We start from the raw sequence: 20,723 nt of genomic DNA on the forward strand, positions 1-20,723 counted from the left end.
CCACCTCAACACACATCTACTGGGATGCACATGGCAAGACAGGAGGCCCCTCGACAGACACACAAATGCACAAGCTGAATTGTTAAAGCAGGTTTTACTTCGTGAGGTAGGTGCACAGAGGCTGCCATAAATGGTTAAGTAACAACCATCTCGAACGTCCAATCCTCCTTCTTGCTTACACATACACACTCCTGAAAGACTATCCTTTTTCTCCACCTGTTTTTTTTTTTCTCACTTCATAAAGAGTGAATGTCCACACACCCATCTGCTCAGCTGAGACCTCGTACTTGAACTTCCACTTGCTAAACTTAACTTTGCTCCTACTAGCTGTGGACCTTAGGGAAAGCCCGGCCCCCGTTCTTCACTGGTAGAACACAGAGAATGAACCATGCTTCATGCCAACCTGGTAGTTACATTGTGAGGATAAAGGAGATAACAAATGAGATAACGTCTGTGATGTGGAGAAAGCACCTCAGAAGAAAGGCACTGGATAAATATAAGGTGTAAATGCCAGACCTGATTAGTGTGTATGCCCCTGCCCACAGATTTCCACCCACACACTCTGCTCTTCTCACCCTTGAACACAAACACCCTTCCCGCCTGTAAAAGCTGTCTCTAATACCCATTTTCGTGTGTGTGTGTGTGTGTGTGTGTGTGTGTGTGTGCTTTAGCACCTATATGTTCCCCAGTATACCCACCGAAAATTGTTTTTGGACTTAGAGGAAGGTCAGGTTACAAGCACTGTCTAGTCCCTACCCACAGAGTCTTCTCAAGGGTCGCTGGTTCTGGAAGACTTGCCAAGCACACACACAGCTCATCTCTCTCTGGCTAGATTTCTCTGCTCCTCTGATTGCCACTAGGCTGCACTTCCAGCAGAGCAGGAGACCCTTTATCTGGCACAGCTCCTGCCAAGAGCTCTCCAGAACTCAGTCCCTCCATGCTAGTCTGCCCAGCACCTAAGACCGAAGACCAGGGTTGATGGTTGCAGGAGGGTGTGGATGTAATGGGAAAGGGGGGGATCCAGGAAATCTAGATGCTCAGATCCCTAAGCACTCTTTTTGTTCTTAGGGAACCGAGGGCTCTGAAGCTAACAAGTCCCAAGCACTTTCCTAGGCCTGACATACTTGTGGGCAAGCAGAACATTCATTTGCTCCAGAGTTCACTCCTTTCCATTTCGAGCAAGAAGGAGACAGATCACCTGGCCTGTGGTGTTTTGATGCCTGTTGCTGCTGAGTTTTATGCTCTGAAAGCTGGAGTTCAGCATGCTGAAGAGTGTGTGTGTGTGTGTGTGTGTGTGTGTGTGTGTGTGTAGGGGTGGGGAGGGAGTCGGGGGCTGGCTGCCTTTGGCCGGTGAGAGAAAGAAGTGAACGTGGTGTGTGTGTAGGTGTGGGACTGTGTGTGTGTTAATCTGGCTGAATGGCAAGTCTAGGACTGATCCTTGTTGACCCACAACTCCAGGGGGCCACTTTCCACGTTCATGGAGCCCCTCTCTATCCAACTCAGCCCCCGTGACACATTCCTTCAGTGAGACATCCCAAACCTCGAACTGCACCAGTGTCCCTGCCACCCCGTGAGCACGGACACGGCCCATCTCCAGAGTTCAGACGGCCAAGTGCAGTGTCCAGACCCCAGCTGTCACACCCTCCGTCTGGGGCCAGGGACCCTCTGGGCTCACGCACACTTCCCCTTCTGCTCATCTCAGACATCAGTGTCACCCAACACTTCGTGTCCAGCAAGATCAGATTCGGGGCTGGAAGCAGACGAAGCCAGGGTGCAGGAGACAAAGCCGTAAGGACGGGCGCAGCATCCCTTTCTCCAGGCTGGGTCCCGAGCAGCAGCACCCACCCTGGCGAAGGGGGGGAAAGAAAGACCCTGACAGTTTCGTGCAGAGACAAAGACACCCAGACAGACGCCGACACAGACAAAGACCGACGGACGCCCGGACGCCCGGTACGCGGCGGGGAGCGCGGTTGCCCCCGAGCCCGAGCGCCCGGGGCGCGGCGGAGGAGGACCCCGCGTGCAGCGCACCTTACCTGCCCCCTGCGCCTCCGGCTGACTTGGGCATTGTTTTGGGGGGGGGGTCGGGGGGGCTGCAGTGAGGTCCCGGCCGTCTCCGCAGGGCTGCGGGCTCGCGGCTCCGGCTCGCCGGACCGGGCGGCGGGAGAAAGTTTCGGCCTCCGCGCGCGTCCGCAGCCCGCCGGCCCGCCCGCTCCCGGCGCGCCGGCCTCCGCGCGGGGTCCGGGAGCCGAGGGCGGGGCGGGGCGCGGGGCGGGGCGGGGCGGGGCGGGGCGAGCGCCGGCGCCGCTCATTGGCCGGGCGCGGCTCGCAGCCTCTCGCTTGCTGCTCGGCGGCCTTTGTTCCCGGCTGACAGCTGGGGCTGCCCCGCACTTGGGGTCGGCGGCGGCCGCCGGGCCCCGTCTCTCCGCTCCCACCCCCCGCGGACCCCTTCGGGCGGCCCTGAGCCTCTCTCCCTCCACCCGCCGGCCCTTCCCTTCCTGCGACTCTTCCCGTCTTGTTCTTGTCCCTGCCTTCTCAGTAACGCGCACTCCGTCCTTCCTCCTTCGCGTTTCCCAGATTCATTCCTTGGCTTTCTCCTTTCCCCCTGGATCCTTCTCTTCCTTCATCCCCCTTGCCCCCCGCCCCATCTTCTTACTCATCAGTTTGCTTTCCCCAGCCCCATCCCTGCAGCCCCTAGGTCTGGATTTCCAGGTGAAAGACGGGACCAGCAGCCTAGTGATGGGCATTGCCTCACGTGCTGGGATTAAAGGCAGGAGCCCGGAACACTGGCACCCCCACTCCCAAGACATTTCTTGTTCTTTTTCTTTTTTAAGATTTTATTTATTTATTCATGAGAAACACGGAGAAAGCGAGGCAGAGACACAGGCAGAGGGAGAAGCAGGCTCCCTGCAGGGAGCCCGATGTTGGGACTCGACCCCGGGGTCTCCAGGATCACGCCCTGGGCCCAAGGCAGACGCTTAACTGCTGAGCTACCCAAGCGTTCCAAGACATTTCAAAGGCAAACTTTTCCAGCTCCCTCCGGGGGACTAGGTTTCGGGTGAAAGAATGAGTGGGAAATATCAGAGAGGGAGACAGAACATGAGAGACTCCTAACTCTGGGAAACGAACTAGGGGTGGTGGAAGGGGAGGTGGGCGGGGGGGGGGGGTGACTGGGGGACGGGCACTGAGGGAGGCACTTGATGGGATGAGCACTGGGTGTTATGCTCTATGTTGGCAAATTGAACTCCAATAAAAAATAAGTTTATATATAAAAAAAAGGAAAGCTGAGTCGTGTTCCAAGTTTATAGCTATAAATCTCACCCAGGACCTTTTTAACGCCATCATTTTCTCCACCACCCTCATTTTTAACTTCTAGCAGTTGGGCTAGGAAGGACACCAAGTTTACAGGCTTTGGGAGGACAAAAGGCCAGTTAAATGGGGTGCTGGGTGTGGCATGAGGCTCTGGTCCTGGGTTCACCCAGGTTAATTAATTCACTAAAACCAGGCACGGCTCTACCCAGGGAATGCCAGCCTCAGCCAAGTGGAGGAGGGAAGACTGAGGTGGCTGATCTCTGACTAAAAGTGGAATGAGGGATCCCTGGGTGGCGCAGCGGTTTGGCACCTGCCTTTGGCCCAGGGCGCGATCCTGGAGACCGGGGATCGAGTCCCACATCGGGCTCCTGGTGCGTGGAGCCTGCTTCTCCCTCTGCCTGTGTCTCTGCCTCTCTCTCTTTCTCTCTCTGTGTGACTATCATAAATAAATAAAAATTTAAAAAAAAGTGAAATGAGGGAAGACAGCCCAAACAGAAGCAACACCATGTTGTTTCAGCCACCCTGTTGCTCTCAATCTTGTAAAATATCTTTCCCATTTCCAGATCTGGACTCTGAAAACTTCAACTCTCAATTCTAAGCTTCCTGGAAGGAAACACAACAGACTTCCAGAGCAGAGACAGGCTCTGCTAATTATCATCTTTGTGACCCTGAGCCAAGGCCATAACCTCCTTATATCTCAGGGTTTTTGTTTTTTGTTGGTTTTTTTTTTTTTTTTTGGTGGTGATATTGTCGTTTATATATATATTTCCCCTTTATAAAATGGGGAAACAATTCCTGGAATGTAAACTTCCTGAGGGCAAGGACTTGCTCAGTTTTGTTCATAGCTGAGGGACTTGATCTGTTCTGTTCACAGATGTACCCTCAGCACCTAGAACCTGGCTGGTATATCATAGTCATTCTATAACTACTTGTAAATGAAACAATCCCTACTTTATAGGTTCGCTATGAGGATTAAATAAGAATCCTTGGCATGTGGTGAGTACATACACATGGTAGCTATTACAAGGAACATTACAACTTCTCTGTGTAAACTCCAAAGGCCATTTCAGCCTTCTCTGAAGATCACCTCTTCGTCTCCACCTTTGCATATATTTGTCCCTCAGTTTCAAAGGCTTTTCTCTACCTGTCAAAATTTGAGACCTAAAATGCTTTCCTTATTCACACCATCTTTGATCATCTCAGCCAAAATGACAATTCCTTTTTCTAGAGCTCCACGTCTCTTGTCCCATTCATATGTATGCTTGCTTGCATGGTGACTGTGACTGCAGGTCTGTCTTTCCCTAGACTATGAGCTATCTACAGTCAGACACTGGACTCTACATCTCCAGAGACAGATGTGGTGCCTCACAGGTGGGAATTTCTCAGAAACACTTGCAGAATGGATTAATATAAATCTAACATCTCAGCACTTAAAAAAAAAAAAGTAGAATCTTGGAAGGTAGAATAAAGGATTATGGGATGCTGGGTGGCTCAGTGGTTGAGCATCTGCCTTCAGCTCAGGATGTGATCCTGGGATCCTGGGATTGAGTCCTGTATCAGGATCCTCGTGGGGAGCTTGATTCTCCTTCTGCTTATGTCTCCGCCTCTCTCTCTCTCTCTCTGTATGTCTCTCATGAATAAACAAATAAAATCTTAAAAAAAATAAAGAATCAGGTGGACTTCTGATTTCAATCAAACTCATTTTTCTGTTTTTAGATGTGGAATTCCATGGAAGGAGAAAAATACTAATCTTGAAAACCTGTTCCTCATTTTGGCCCTACCACTACTACTTAAATGCTCTTGGATAAGCCATGTCCCTGGCTAGGCCTCAGTTTCTATATCTGCAAAGTGGGTAGTTTGAGTGAGTCTCTTTAAGAGTACGCATCCAGCACTGACATATTACGGTTCTCTGTCAGAAGCATTCTAGGTAGCATATAAAGCATGACATGTAGCTCTCTTATAATGACTGAGTTAGGCAAAGGATGCGGGCAATGCATTGGTGTGTATGCAAGGGGTGGAACCAAGATACAGTATGAAACAACAGAAGAACCCTGTGCAAGGGATGCTTCAGAGATAAAGTGGGGTGCATTGAAAATGGGGGTGGAAGTAAGGAAGCAGAATAAGGGGAGAAGAGCTGCCATGGTACAGCGTGGTGTGTGTGTGTGTGTGTGTATGCATGAAATCCTCAGGAATGTGGACTCCAGAAGTAGAAAGCCATAATTAGCTCCCTGATTCAGCTGTTGAGTATGGTAATGCAATGACTGGGTGTGTCTGCTCCTAACACCCCTGGTGGGATTCTCAATGTGGCTCCTCTTCCTTTGTCTGTTTAAGGAGTGCTGCCCTGACTGGGCCCTGGGTATCCCATAGGAATCTCTGCCAGACTTTCCCTTGCCTGAGCTGAGTCTGGAAAGCTGGGTCAAAAAGCATGTTTTTGTAAAAAAATTCCCTGCCTTCCTCATCTGTTCACCAACAACGATTCAAGTAGTTAACCTTTCTGGCTTATCATTTTGTCCTTCATCTCTAGGGCCTTAGATTGGCCACATAGGACCAGGCCCATGGACCAGTTAACCTAACACTTTCTCTGGATTAGAAGCGCCTCTGCCTTTCTCAGTGTGCTTTCACCTATTACAATGTAAATAATTGCCCATCTTCTTGTTTGTGTGTTCAACTTTTCTGTAAGCTTCTTACTCAGAGACCACATCTTTCTTGTTCAACACTGAATGCCCAGCGCAATTGATATACAGAAAGCACTCAAACAATATTTGAAAGAATTACATTGAGAAGAGAAAGATGATGTTTTAGGGAGAGATGTGAACTCAAATACAGAAGATTCACATTTCTTCTCACTTCAAATTTGTGGTCTTGTCACAATATTTCTGAGACTCCATTTGCTCATTGTAAAATGGGCCTATTAACATTTGCTCTACCTGTCTTATGGCAATGATGCAAAGATGAAGAAAATTAATCAAGTTGAAGATGGTAAGAAAAGTAAAAAATGTCAAATAATTCTTTAACATTATTTCAAGTCTAAAAAAATGCAGATACTTTTGTTAGATGATAATAAAACTTGACTATAGGGGCGTGCCTGGCTGGCTCATTGGTGAAACATGTGACTCTTGATCTCAGGGTTATGAATTCAAGCCCATGTTGGGTGTGGAGATTACTTTAAAAAAATTAAAAATCTTAAAAAAATAAAAAAGCTGACTATATTTAACTGAGGCTGTGTAATCTCCAAAAGTAGGTAAGAAAATATAGTGATAGATCACTTAACTGCTACTCCATCTGTCTCCAAGCTACCCTAGGAAAGTATAAAAAGGCTGATTTTCCTGAAGGTCAACCTAATGCCTCTTGACCTTAAAGGATGCCCCACCAGTGTCCTGTCTCCCTCCAGGATAAACAAAAACAAAAACAATCAAACAAACAACAACAACAACAACAAAAAACAGTTCTTCTGGAGTTTCCCCAGATGTGCAGTTTTTATAACCAGAATTTACATTGCTTACCTGAATGCAGCTCTTATCTCTGAAGTTTACTAAACTCTTCTTTACATTGGGAGGAACATCTCTTCTTTGACTTCTCTGAGCACTAGGGAGACAAATAGGATAAAATTCAAGTAATGTTTTTCTTTCCTAGAAAGAACTGACTCCAAGGAATTGTTAATCATTATCATCAGGAGGATTATCATCCGGAACTTCATTTAGAGTACTTAATCTATATTCAGGAAACCAGAGGGCAGTTGTAGAGGAAACAAAACACCTTTAGGAGCTCTAGAGAGAACTTGCTGACATCAGAATTCCTATTCAATGACGACTCATTCACACTAACATGCTCAAGTTGCCTTAAGAAGTATATCCACTCCACTCTTTGCTTCAAAGGAAAACTGAGTCAAAGAGCAAGGTGAGAAATTTGCCCAGCTTTACTGGAGTTGGCACCCCAGGGTTTTGAGGCATGTACCCTCTAACTGCCTCAGAAACCTTGAGACTGATACAATGCTTAAATGTGGTTTAGTTTGGTTAGTGTAGACCACTGGCAGGCGGCCTTCCTCTGAGCAGAGCAGTGAAGCAGCCACCTTGGCAATACAAAACCAGGGCTCAAATGGCACTCATTGGCTTCTAGTCTGAATAGGCTTTGTTCAGCCATCAGCTGACAAGGGTCATGTGATAACCGTTTAGCAAACTCTTCAATGTAAATGCAGGGTTGAACTAGATTACAGAGAAATAAGGAGGAAGTATTGTGATTTGACATGTCTTGCTCCACCCCAAATACCATTTTCAGTAGGACACAATAGGCTATTTCTAATTCAACATCCTAGCTGTGAATGGGCCTGGCCTTTCATCTGTTCTGGAAACTATCTCTTCTGTTGTTTTAACTAGTTTGCATCAACTAGTTTGCATTGAATTAGGAGGATATTTCTACTTACAAGAAACAAAAAAACCTGAATTAAGTTGGCTTAAACAATAGGTAACAAAAATCTCATGAATTAATACATTAATAAATCAGCTTCCAGGTTAGTTCATACCATGGCCTCATAATGTCATCACAGATCAAGGCTTTGCATCTCTCTTTCTGCCATTCTTGAACTATGGGCTTTGCCCTCATGGTGCTTGCTCCATGACTTTGGTTGGATCTGCCAGTCGAGTTGTCACACCCAGAACCAGTGATGGGCTAAGAAATAAAAGACCTTTGTTCCTGCATCTCTTTCTTAAGAGCAAGGAAACTTTTCCTGAAAGGCTCTCAGTTGACACTAGACAGGACTAGAGGCATCATCTAATAATCATTGGCAAATTGAAGGAGACTATCATCACTGGCTTTGACGGATTGGTTGGATACTGGGACAATACATTTCACCTTTTTCTTCAAGGGTGAATAGGGAAGCCATGGAGAAAAACAGTCATTGCTTGCCTATTATGTACCTCATCTTTGCTGGACATTTTATCTAGAGTATTTTACTTAATAACCATAGAAATCATTATCTGAGCAGAGATAAAGAAATCTCAGCTCAACGTGATTAAGTAATGTACCCCAAATCCACCACTAGTAAGGGGAGGATAAAGGACTGGAATGCAGGTTCATCCAAAGCCTTTTCTCTCTCTACTGTTCCAAGCTGTCTTTTTTTTTAATTTATTTATTTTATTTTTATTTATGACAGGCACACAGTGAGAGAGAGAGAGGCAGAGACACAGGCAGAGGGAGAAGCAGGCTCCATGCACAGGGAGCCCGACGTGGGACTCGATCCCGGGTCTCCAGGATCGCGCCCTGGGCCAAAGGCAGGCGCCAAACCACTGCGCCACCCAGGGATCCCTGTTCCAAGCTGTCTTATTAGAATTGACTCTTCTCAGGTCTACCCAAAGCTAGAGATGCCCCAAATGAATTGAAACCTTCCAGGAACCACTGTATGCACAAGAGATAAATAGCTTTGTAGTGTCTCCAGCACCTCCATAGTGTTGCCCCCTTCCTTAGCTATTCACCTCAGTTTCTCCTTCTTCCCTCAGTTCTATACTGCCTCTTCACCTTCACCAAGGCCACATTCACCTCTCAGCTCTTGGTCTTCTTCAAACCATAATGGAAGTCTTTCAAGGATCTCCCTAAGCCCTGACCTAGTCCTCCTGAATCCCCCCTTCACACTCCACTGAAGTCCTATCAAATAGAGCATCCATATCCTGCTATTCTTTGATTCCTTGTGCACTTTGTAACTTGTGTTCTATTGTTTCAGGTGAATGCATCTCATTTTCCTAGTACATGTTTCAGTGCTCAGCCCAATGCTTGGCACATGATAGGCACTCAACAAATATTTAGTGACTAAATGATGGCAGGGACCACCTTTTATTTTTCTATATCTCTAATAACATTCAGCCTGCTGCTGAGCACATAGGTGGTAACTAATAGACTGATTGACTTTGGGCTAATTTCTCCCCAGGGCTGAGGAATGGCATACAGATGAAGAAGTTGACATGACCTTTGTCAGTTCTGAGGAAGGTCTTTGGCAAATGGACCCTGTCAAGCTCACATTTACTTGTAGCCCTGAACTCATTTAAACAAATAGAACATATGAGACCATGACTTCTGGGAAATCATTTAGTTCCCCTATGGGGAATGCTGGCATGATCATTTCCTTCCCTCCAGGGTGGAGAAAAAATATATCAGAGGCTTTTGAGATCCTGTGTGCTGAAATTTAATTTACGTATTTACTCAGTCATTTCTCAGGAAGCTGCTGGGTGAAAGGGATCCTAGACAGAAAGGTCGATGCTATGCCCTAAGAATTGGTAGGATCAAGAACTGGTCTTCTGGGGTGAGAGGTTACCCTGGGCTTGGACTCCTACTGACCTGCCTGAATTTCTATTTGAATCTTCCAGGTCACTGCATGTCTCAACAAGCATTGCCATTCTCCCCTGAGGTCTTCTGGAGTTAACCTCACTCACTGTACTTTGTGCGTCAAACTGTCTACGTGTTGACTACATATTTTGCCTTATTCCCATTACTGACTCTAGTCACCATGAGAAAGCTTCAATCTTATTGCCTCCAAAAAGAGAGGAGCTAGAGAAAGGGACAGAGGAGTGGAAGTGGTGGATGGCTGTCCCAGGTATTCTCTGAGGTTTATTTCAGCATTCTCTGACTCTTTTTAGCTAAGTTTGCTGGAAACAACAAAGAAGGACTGTTGCCGCAGTCAGGTGAGCATTCCATCCAGAAGAGGCTTTTGGTAAACTTTGACAGGTTTTGCCTTCATGAAATAATCATGGCAAAATGCCAAATAGCATCAGTTTCCTGGATGTTTTCTAGTACTAGTGCCTACTCCACTATGCTTATCACAGCACCTGTCATACAGGAAACCCCTTTAATTATTATTTTCTTTGCCACCCCCCCCCAATCAGAAACCTAGCTAGGTGACCTTGGCCAAGTCTTTTGCCCATATCCTCAGTTTCTGGCACTTGTGAGTGGTATTGACAATATAATTCCACAGGGAGGGACACACACACACACACACACACACCCACACCCACAAATATAGAGCAGATTCAAATGCGTCTACTAAAGTTTTGGGGGATACTGTAATTGCTATAAAATGGAACACGGACACTAACAGCTTTCCATTGCTTCCTTCCCAGCTCCACTTCCCACTCTCTTTCCAAAAATCTTTGAATTTTATCAAAGAATATAATCTAATGAATGAGGCAAGAGTAAACTTTCTAGCACTATCAGTGATAGAGGAGGCACTTGGGAGGGCAATAAGACTTCATCTATCCTTGAGTTTCCAAGGTTAGGTTCCCAGCAAAGCTGGAATGTTGAGAACGAAAGAGCTAGCTGGAGGTTAAGGGGGAGGCAGCCAGAGGACCCTGTCCAAAATGGCAGCTTGAGAGGAAGTAGCCGGCAGCCTGTTCTGGAACCTCTCAGAGCAGTGTTTAGAATGTTCTCTCTCATTAATCCTATTTAAAGCTGAGAGGGGAGGCGGGAGTCCTGTTTCAACTTGCAGTGGTGAGGTTCCCTGCTGCCACTGCTGCAGGGCTAAAGCCCAGTGCTGGGAGGGGGAAGGGGCTTTCTGGGGACACCTCGGCAGGCTCACAGCTTCTTAAAGAGTTTCTAAGATTCCCCCCACCCGTAGACCTGATTTTACTGGCCTGCCCCTGGCCCTAATCTGTGTTGAGGAAGAGGGTGCTTGGTGAGAAGGCGGAAGGTGTAGGCTGGCAGGCTGGCTGGCTGGCTGGCTGGCTGTTCTGGTAATGAAGGAGTGTTGGGAGAAAGGTGAGGAACTCTCCATTGAGGTGTAGGTGGGGGAGGGAGTAACAAAAAAGAAGGGGCTCTTGTGCAAGAGTGTTTTCTGGGAAAGTGCCTCTCCCTCTGGGCATGGGGAGATCTCTAGCTGGTTTAAAAACACATTCTGTCTTTGGGGTTCTTATAAAAAAGCCAGGTCTAGGGAAAGGGGGCCTCCTTGGTCTTGACGAGGGAAGGTGTGAATGAACTTACCCTTAATAATGTAAGGTCAGCCTTATGCAGAGGGAGTGGACAGTGCTTTCCTCTATAGTATTATTTCTGGGAGACCAAAAGAGACTTCTTTTCCTAAATATATTCGTGTAAGTGAAAATCAATACTCGAGATTCACTTACAGGTGAGACAAAATCTTCTAGTGTTGTCTGAAGATCAGAATTCATAGGTAGCTCTAATGTTTACTAGCTACATGATCATGGATGTCATTTAAGTTGATTATTTGTGAGGTGCAGAGAGCACCCTCCCACCCCATGCACATCTGTCATATATATCTCACTGGATTGTCACCAAAACCAAATCAGGTGACAATATCAAAGTTATTTTAAACCTTATGTTGGGCAGCCCGGGTGGCTCAGCAGTTTAGTGCCGCCTTCGGCCCAGGGCCTGATCCTGGAGACCCGGAATCAAGTCCCACATCGGGCTCCCTGCATGGAGCCTGCTTCTCCCTCTGCCTGTGTTTTTGCCTCTGTGTATGTGTGTGTGTGTGTGTGTGTGTGTGTGTGTGTGTGTCGCTCATGAATAAATAAATAAAATCTTTAAAAAAAAAACTCACGTCACTGTATACATATGGCAGATGCATACCTTTTATTCAGCCCCTCCCACTAATGTAGTCTTTAAGCCTCTAGTATTTACTTGTTCCTCAAAATTCTGACAAACTTTAAGGGCCAAACACTAAAATTTCACAAGGACAAGCTTTCTCTCCTAGTTATTTCCTCTTGTCCTGAGGATCCTTTCTTAGCCTGGGCCTCTCTTAGGTTGTCTAGAAACATGCCATGATAAAAGTCAGAGCCTTTCCTAGCAAGACCAGCCAATGGTTGAAAGATCTTCATGCCATGCCATAAGAGTGAATTGGAAGTACAATCAACCCAAGGGAAAGGCAGGATCATCTAATGTCTAATGGTTTCTAAAGGCTTGGTAGTAAGAGTAATGCACCAATAGGAAGCCAAATTTTTAAGCTCAGGCCTAGCATCAGCCACGTGACTTTATAAAAGCACTTAATTGTTTTGTATTTTCGTTTTTCCTCTCAGTAAAATGGGGATAATAAAACCCATCTTGTATTTCCCTTTGGCTTGCATGAAGGTGATGGGGGATTGTGAAGGAAAGGCTGCAAATGTGAGGTAATTTAGACTCCTGGGGCTGTCAGGCATCCTTGATAAACGCCCATTTGGCAGTGCTCTTGTTATCTTGAAGCACAGCCAACTTAACTATGATTTGCGTTAAACTCCCACAATGCCAGGCACCATCATTATTGCCTTGAAAGCAGTAAAGCAGTAGGGTTGAATATGCTATTTTAGGACTTAAAACTGAAAAGCAAAAAAAAAAAAAAAAAAAAAAAAAATCAGTGTGAGCATAAAGAGATAATTTAACAGAATTGTACTCATGAGGAAAGGGAAGACATTATATATTAACTTCTAGTCAAGTGGAACTTGACATTTAAGTAGCAAGTGAACTCACCACAACTAAAAAACAAGTTAGCAGCCCTATTATTCCCAGGCAGGGAGAGAGAGAGGGAGAGAGTGAGAGAGAGTGAGAGAGAGAGTGAAAGAGAGAGAGAGAGAGATGAAAACTATCTCTAAGATGTCTAGAGGGATTTGAGGAAAAACAGTCTTGCTTTAGAACGACAGAATCTTGGCCTGGACATCAGAAGACATGGTCCTTCATGATTTCTTTTTCTTCCTCCAGAGAAGAGATTTAATATATTTGTAGAGCACTTTATACTTTTGAAGTGCAAACATTATCTCATTTGATCTTTACCAATCTGTTAAAGTAGGAAGAGCAGGTATTATTAACCCCACTTAACAGATGAGAAAACTGAGTCTTGGCAAGACTAAGTTGTATACTTAACAAACCACAGAATAAAAACAGAAGCCACTTCTTTCTTTGGTTTACATTCTTGACATCAAAACTGAAAAACTCACCCTGTAATTAGAATTTCATAGAATTTGATGGGGATAAAAATTATCCCGTCCAACTTCTCACCCAATGTAAGACTCATAACTACAATACACAAAGTACGTAGTTAATGAAATCTGCTTGTTGATTTATTTTATAAGAAATCTCACAGATCATTCTATTTTTGATAAGCCATTCTATTTTTGACACCTGTAAATGTTGGGGGAATTTGGTGAAATTAAAATAAAAATCTCTCTCCCAGAATTTCTGCCTATCATTTAATGGTTCATTAAATGTTGAAGCTTGAACAGAGTTTAGAAATGATGAAATGAGGGATGCCTGGGTGGCTCAGTCGATTGAGCATCCCACTCCTGATTTCAGCTCAGGTAGTGATCATAGGGTTGTGAGATCAAGCTTCACATAGGACTCCATGCTCAGCACAGAGTCTACTTGAGATTCTCTCTCCTTTGCCCTCTGCCTTCTGCCCACCCTCCACTCATGTTCTCTATCTAAATAAATAAAAATATTTTTTTTAAAAAGAAGAAGAAGAAGAAATGATGGAATGATGGCTCCAGTGTAAGCAACAAATCTACCATGAGTTGGAGAGTGAGCTCTGGCTCTGATTGCTAGTCTGGTTTTCTTATCACCAACACCATGCTAATTCTGCTCACTTGAGGCCTTAATAATCCTATTCCCTCTTCCACATTAAAATCTTGCAGGTATTTGAAAACCACAATCTAGTGTAAGGAGTCCACAATATAATGGAAAGGAGTTTCCTCCTTTCCAAATTTAAGGTTCCCATTTTACTTTACCATTGCTCATACGATGTGATTTTCTGATTTATTCAAGAAACATTTCAAAAATATTTCAAGTATTTCTTTTTTTAAAGATTTTTTTCTTAAGGAGAGAGGGTGTGGGGGGAGGGTCAGAGGGAGAGAATCTCAAGTAGACTCCCCACAGAGCATGGAGCTCCACACATGGGTCTCATGAGCCATGAGATTATGAACTGACTGAGCCACCCTGGTGCCCTTTAAGTATTTCAACCATTCTCATCACTGTGCTAGGTACTAGGGACAGAGCATTGGACAAGACAGACATGTTCTTATCTTCTAAAGCTTCAAGTTCAGTGGGAACTATGGTCCTTGAACAAATAAAATAAGATGTAGCAAGGTGCTATAGGAGGTACACCGATGTCTAGGAACTATGTTGAGAAGGACACCTAACCTGTGCTGCTGCTAGCCATCCTTGTTGCTGTGTGCCCACATGTCTAGGTAAGATCTCTATAAACTGCAGAGCCCTGGAGAGTCACATTAATCCAAGAATTTATTCAAGGCAGAGTGCAGCTATTCTCCTCTCTCTCTCTCTTTCTGTGTGTGTGTGTGTGTAGTGTGTGTGTGTGTGTGAATGTACTAAACATCTGTTAAAGAAGGTAAGATCGAGTTTGCTTTTACCAGATGCACTGAATTGAGGTCTCTTCAAGTCTATATGATCTACTGTCTAGTCGGATCTGGTTAATTTTTTAAATTGAAGCAAAGCAATTCACAATTTACTTGTATTACATTTCATCTTCCAAGTTTGAGTCCAGGATCATAATCTATAATAGCCTCTTCTTGTCTCTATTTCTATTAACAAAGATATGTTTGCAAGGACTAGAAACTTTTTCAGGTTATCCTAGTTTATGAGAGTTTATTGTAAGGATAAGAATAGCTTCTGCAGACTCCCAGCAAGGGCTTTCAGAGGAGGGAAGAGGAGGTGACCAGAGCAGCCACAAACGGAGAACAACCCTGGGGCCCCATCTGCCGCATAAGTATTCTCACTCCCCTACCTCTTCTTCCTATTCTACTCTCTATTCTTTTCCTTCTTATTTCCGCTTGTGGTTTCTTTTTATTTTTGATTTCTTCCTGTTGCCTTTTCTCTTTGTCTTTCCACTTCTACCCTATTTGTCAACTACATTTGCTGCTTTTGGACACCCAGAAGATCTGATTGAGGCAGTCATCCCTCTCAAGAATCAAGTGTCCATATGGCCCCGGTTATTTGGATCAGGTTCTGTCCCTGACCTAATCATCTATAGGCAGGATTGTGGCATTGTGTAGGAACAAGCACTCTTAGCTACACATAAGCAATCTCTCAGAAGAGGGATGTAGATATGCAGACCCCAGAGCACAGTCTCTTAAAGGCACTAAAGGTGTCTGAGTGCGTCACAATTATTTCCTTACCTATACAAGGAATTAATTCTCTAAAATATTTGTTTTCTGTTTTCTGAGTTTTATCCACTCATGTCTCAATTTCAGACCTGGTACCTCCTTTACAAAATGAGCAATTTCACTTTTCCTCTTCACGGTGTGCTGAAAGCAAGAATCATGACCCCAACCACCTGTCACTTGAACCAGAAGAGATTTATTACTTTTAATCTAAATGATGCCTGTTATAACAGGAATGTCTTATGCATCAACAAAGATACCATCCGAACTTATGGGAGAACTGGCAGGCATTATTTGGTTTCTCTTCTTGTCACTGAATCCAGCCTTTGAAGGACAACTGGGAAGGGATACTCAGAGGCTGGCTCTCTGAAGAGATGGAGACATGTACAACTTTCATCCCTGTGGTTAGCTATTCCAACACTCTGTTTGGAAGAGCTTTATAGTTTCTGCAAAACTTGAAGACTGCCATTAAAAATGGTAGTTGGCCAAGTGTTCATTGGCTGCCTACTTTGAATGTGGAATACAATTACTCTTCCAGTTGCTAGCAAGGAAAGAATGAAGTTCTTCATAAAATCTGAATGTGGTTACATACATTATGATATATGTTAAGGTCAATAGGGCAAGAGAAGTCCTTCAGATATGAAATTAAAATATCCAAAGATAAGTGTGTCTGCGGAGTATCAGTATACTCCTATTGTGTGTCCTACCATCTTCAACATGTGAGAATTTCCTAGGAATGCAAATTCCCAGGCTGGTGCCATCTATTGAAGGAGGTCCCACCTACTGAATCAGAAACTCTGCTCTGGAGGCCACCAACTTATGTTTTATTTATTTATTTTTAAATATCTTATTTATTTATTCATGAGAGACACACAGAGAGAGAGAGAGAAAGAGAGAGAGGCAGAGACACAGGCAGAGGGAGAAGCAGGCTCCACGCAGGGAGCCCGATGTGGGACTCGATCTTGGGTCTCCAGGATCATGCCCTGGGCTGAAGGCAGGCTCCCAACAGCTGAGGCACCCAGGGATCCCCCCAATTTATGTTTAACAGGTGGTTTTCATGCATGCTCGGTCTGAGAATCACTGCTTTTAATTTGAGAATCAGGGCCCCTTTTATTTTTGCAAATATTGCTAACCAGGGCAAAAGTCAAATAGATGTACATTCAAGATGTTTACAATGGCAAATGACAAAACTGTATGTGTGTGTATCTATGTATGGTATGTGTATATATATGTTAATACAGTATATTTATAGATATATTTCACATATAATTCTTTTTTTTAAAGATTTATTTTTATTTATTCATGAGAGACACACAGAGAGAGGCAGAGACATAGACAGAGGGAAAAGCAGGCTCTCTGTGGGGAGCCTGATGTGGGACTCGATCCTGGGACCCTGGGATCAAACCCTGAGCTGAAGTAGGCACTCAACCACTGAGCCATCCAGATGTCCCTATATTTCATATATAATTCTTATACAGTTGACCTTTGAACAACATGAGAGTTAGAGGTGCCAACCCCTGTGCATTTGAAAATCCATGTGTAACTTTGACTCCCCAGAACTTAACTGCTAATAGACAACTGTTGACCAGAAGCCTTACTGATAACATAAACAGTCAAATAACATATATTTTGTATGTTATACATATTAATTATATACTGTATTCTTACAATAATACCTAACTTTAATTTTTTTTCAGTATTTCTAGGCTATGCAGTTTATGTAAAGGTTTTTTTCAAATTGTTGCAAATCCCCCCCCCCAAATTTTTCTACTATGCTTATTGAAAAAAAATTGTGTATAAGTGGACCCATGTAATTCAAACCCACTTTATTCAAGGGACAACTGTATACATTTCATTATGAAATTATTTTTCATAATATGTGGAAATATATTATAAAATATAAAATGTATTTTCCCTTATAATATTTATAAAATTATATTTTGTATGTCACACACACATGTGATATATGGATATGTGAAATAAGCTTTGTAAACTACCGTGCAATTTGAAGATGATATTCTTTGGGGGCTTGAATAGCACCATTCTTTTCTACTCTGCATCATATCCAGTTGTCAATAAGACAAAGAAAGAGTAGCTGTGGCTGAAAATTGACACACCACCTATATCACTAACGAAGACCAGATTGGAGAATGTGGATTGGGTCAGTGGTCAAATGTAATTCTTAATATACAAAGAAACCCATCTGTGGGGACATGAAAATCAGGAATGCCACACTTCACATTAAAAGAAACACCAAGAATGAGGATGAAGCATTTCTCCCCAACAACTCTAGATGTTCAGCCATTAAGTTGAGTCAACGAAGAATATGGCCCTCTTTGAGTCTGGAGATCAGCACTAAATCAGTTGTGTTGTCCCCTCAATCCCCACTTCCCAGGGACCAGCTAAGGCTTCTTTGAGGATCTTCCTGGGAACCTCTTCAGGTTAGTTTAGTTGATCCCTGAAGGCTCTGAAATGGGTGAAAACAGCCTCCTTGTTAAATAAAGCCAAGACTACTTGGTACTCACAGATGAAAACTGACTCCTTTTCTTATTCCAAATTCTATCTAACCACGTTTTCCAACATAGTATATCAGGTTTTTCAATGAAATTAAATGACTCACTAAGATCTTCCAATTACAAACTGTATAAAGACAATTCAATACTAAAATGTCAGCTATTTAGGAATGTCTCAGATTTGAATATAAATATCCCTTATTATCAAATTCCCAGAGGGAATTTAAAGTTCAAAGACTAAATTTCCTTGCCAAGTCAAAGTTCAAAGAAACTAATCTCCATAATCAAATTTACTTGCTTTTATGAGTTAAAGTTCAAGGAAATAAAAGTCTAAAATTCATCAACTTCAATTTCTTATTGTGCTTTTGACTCAGCCAGAGAACTTCCTGATGGTTGGATCAAACTGAGATTCCTTAAGCAGCTATACCCTCACTACAATTCCTTCAGGGCCTCAGGAGTTTTCTTAATCCAGCATCAAGCCTCACATACCTCACTTTTAAAGAACTTGATTGTTTGATAGAACAATTAATTATTACAGTACAGACTCTCTGTATCCCCAAGCTCCAGACAAATATTCTCTCCTTGACCAATCTCTGTTCAGGGTCCTCTGAGCTCTTTTCAACTAAGCTTGGTCCTTGGGCATGTTCTCAAGAGTTCAGATTTAGCAAGAATCCTGCTAGTCAGTTTATCCAGAATCCCTCATCCTTGATATCTGATCTCTCACTCCTGATATTTATTCAGGTTTTCATCCTATATTACCGTCAGGTGACATCTGATCATCCTGGCCAGACTCCAGCAAGAATCCTGTTAGGATGATTTACAAAATCTCCTCTTATCCCTGATGTTTCCTGTTAGTAATTTTCCAACTGTTGGCCTCTATTCTGCTCCTTGGCTATTATTAATCCCCACTTTTTCTTGTATTTAGAATTGAGCCCAATCTCTCTCTCCTATGGCAAAACCCCATTGTAGTAATCCCTGCACCTGTAATAAACTTCTTTAATAAAGTTCCCTACCATTCTTTGACAAGTACCAGAATGAATATTTTTTTTTCCTCAATACCTTGTCCCCACCAAAAGCCTTCGTACATGCCATTTTGTTCTGAAAACTCAATGTCCTGCCCTATGCACCAAATAATGAAGTCCCTCATTGGACTCAATCAATGGTATCACTCCTGATGCAGATAAGGGCAAAGTCATAAGAACGGCTCACATTTGTGGGCAAGTGAGTTTTCTAATTTCCTGAATTATGAACACATACCCAACTAGTAACAGAAAATGTCAATCTGAGTGAGGACTCCTCACCACTCTCCTCTTTCTCTCCAAGACATAAAACCTAGCATGGAGTAGAAGAGAACTGCAATTCCCCCATAGGCAGCTGATTCTTGAGAGGACAAAAGGAAGAAATGAGCTGAGCATTCTTAGTTTACTATCTTTAATTTCACTAACACTATTAAATTATACCTCTTCCCCTGGGAAGTGAAAGGTAGAGAGAGAGTAGGAGTATCACACTTCTCTGTGGAAGAAGCATCTAAAATGAGGAGGAATTATCCACTATCCATGTGAGAGAAGTTATATTACATAGGATTATAGGAGTGGTGTTTGATAAATCTACTATGCAATCTAGTTCCTAAACAGAGTCCATTCCTTCTTTCTTTAGCTTTTGCTCTAGAAACATGTTAAAAACGAACAAACAAACCCTTTACATTGTTATGCTTGCTTTTTATAAGCTATCCAGTTTATTCTACCTCTAAACCTTCTGCCATTCTTACCACTGCATAATTCATCTCTGAAATAGTTAACCATCAAAATGTTTTCCCTTAAATCTAACAATACCTATGGCTACCTCACATCTCATAGAGTGTCTTGTCCTTTTCAGTTATGCAACCTGTTTCTCAAACAAGATGGTAAACTGGGCAATTGATTTTCCACATGGTGCCAAAGCATTAAGTGAGAGAAAGAATAGTGTTTTCAACAAGTATTGCTGGAACAATTGGATATCCACATGCAAAAAAATGAATTTGGACCCCTATCTCATATCATATCAAGAAAAGGAACTCAAAAGTGATGATAAATTTAAATGTACAAAATGCAGGAGGTGCCTGGGTGGCTCAGTTGGTTAAACCTCTGCGTTCAGATCAGGTCATGATCTCAGGGTCCTGGACTGAGCTGTATGTGGGGTTCCCTGCTCAGCAGGGAGCCTGCTTCTCTGTCTCCCTCTATCCCTCCCTCCAGCTTGTGCTCTTTCTCTCAAACAAATAAATAAAAACTTTAAATAAATAAATAAATGTACAAAATATAGTGATCTGAAGGGGAACCTGCACCCCAATGCTTAGAGCACCAATGTCCACAAAAGCCAAACTGTGGAAAGAACCCAGATGTTCATCAATAGATGATATTGCCATTTACAATGGTGTGGATGGATCTAGAGGGTTTTATGCTAAGTAAAATAAGCCAACCAGAGAAAGATAATTATCACATGATTTCAGTCATGTGGAGTTTAAGAAATAAAACAGAGGATCATTGGGGAAGGGAGGGAAAAATAAAACAAGATGAAATCAAAGAGGGAGACAAACCATAAGAGACTCTTAATCATAGGAAACAAACTGAGGGTTGTTGCTAGGGAAGGGTTTGGGAGAAATGGGTAACTGGGTGGTGGGTATTAAGGAAGGCACATGATGTAACAAGCTGGATGTTATATACAACTGATGAATCACTGAACTCTACATCTGAAACTAATTATATACTATGTGTTAATTAACTGAATTTGAATAAAAAATTAAAAATTAAAAAAATCAAATGTATACGAGAAAGACATAAAACTCTTAGAA

The 20,723-nt window shown here is 43.3% G+C and overlaps 1 protein-coding gene across 1 annotated transcript in view; it reads right to left on the reverse strand.

The window, feature by feature from the left end:
- The window catches only part of LZTS1 (leucine zipper tumor suppressor 1), a 51,488-nt gene extending 49,692 nt beyond the window's left edge, over positions 1 to 1,796 (reverse strand). The window contains exon 1 of the mRNA XM_055300212.1: positions 1,680 to 1,796. The gene's annotated coding sequence lies outside the window, so the exon portion shown is untranslated. The remainder of the gene's footprint in view (positions 1 to 1,679) is intronic.
- Between the last annotated feature and the right edge of the window lie 18,927 nt (positions 1,797 to 20,723).

Source organism: Nyctereutes procyonoides, unplaced genomic scaffold (assembly GCF_905146905.1).
Source record: "Nyctereutes procyonoides isolate TBG_1078 unplaced genomic scaffold, NYPRO_anot_genome, whole genome shotgun sequence".
In the NCBI taxonomy this organism is placed as follows: domain Eukaryota; kingdom Metazoa; phylum Chordata; class Mammalia; order Carnivora; family Canidae; genus Nyctereutes; species Nyctereutes procyonoides.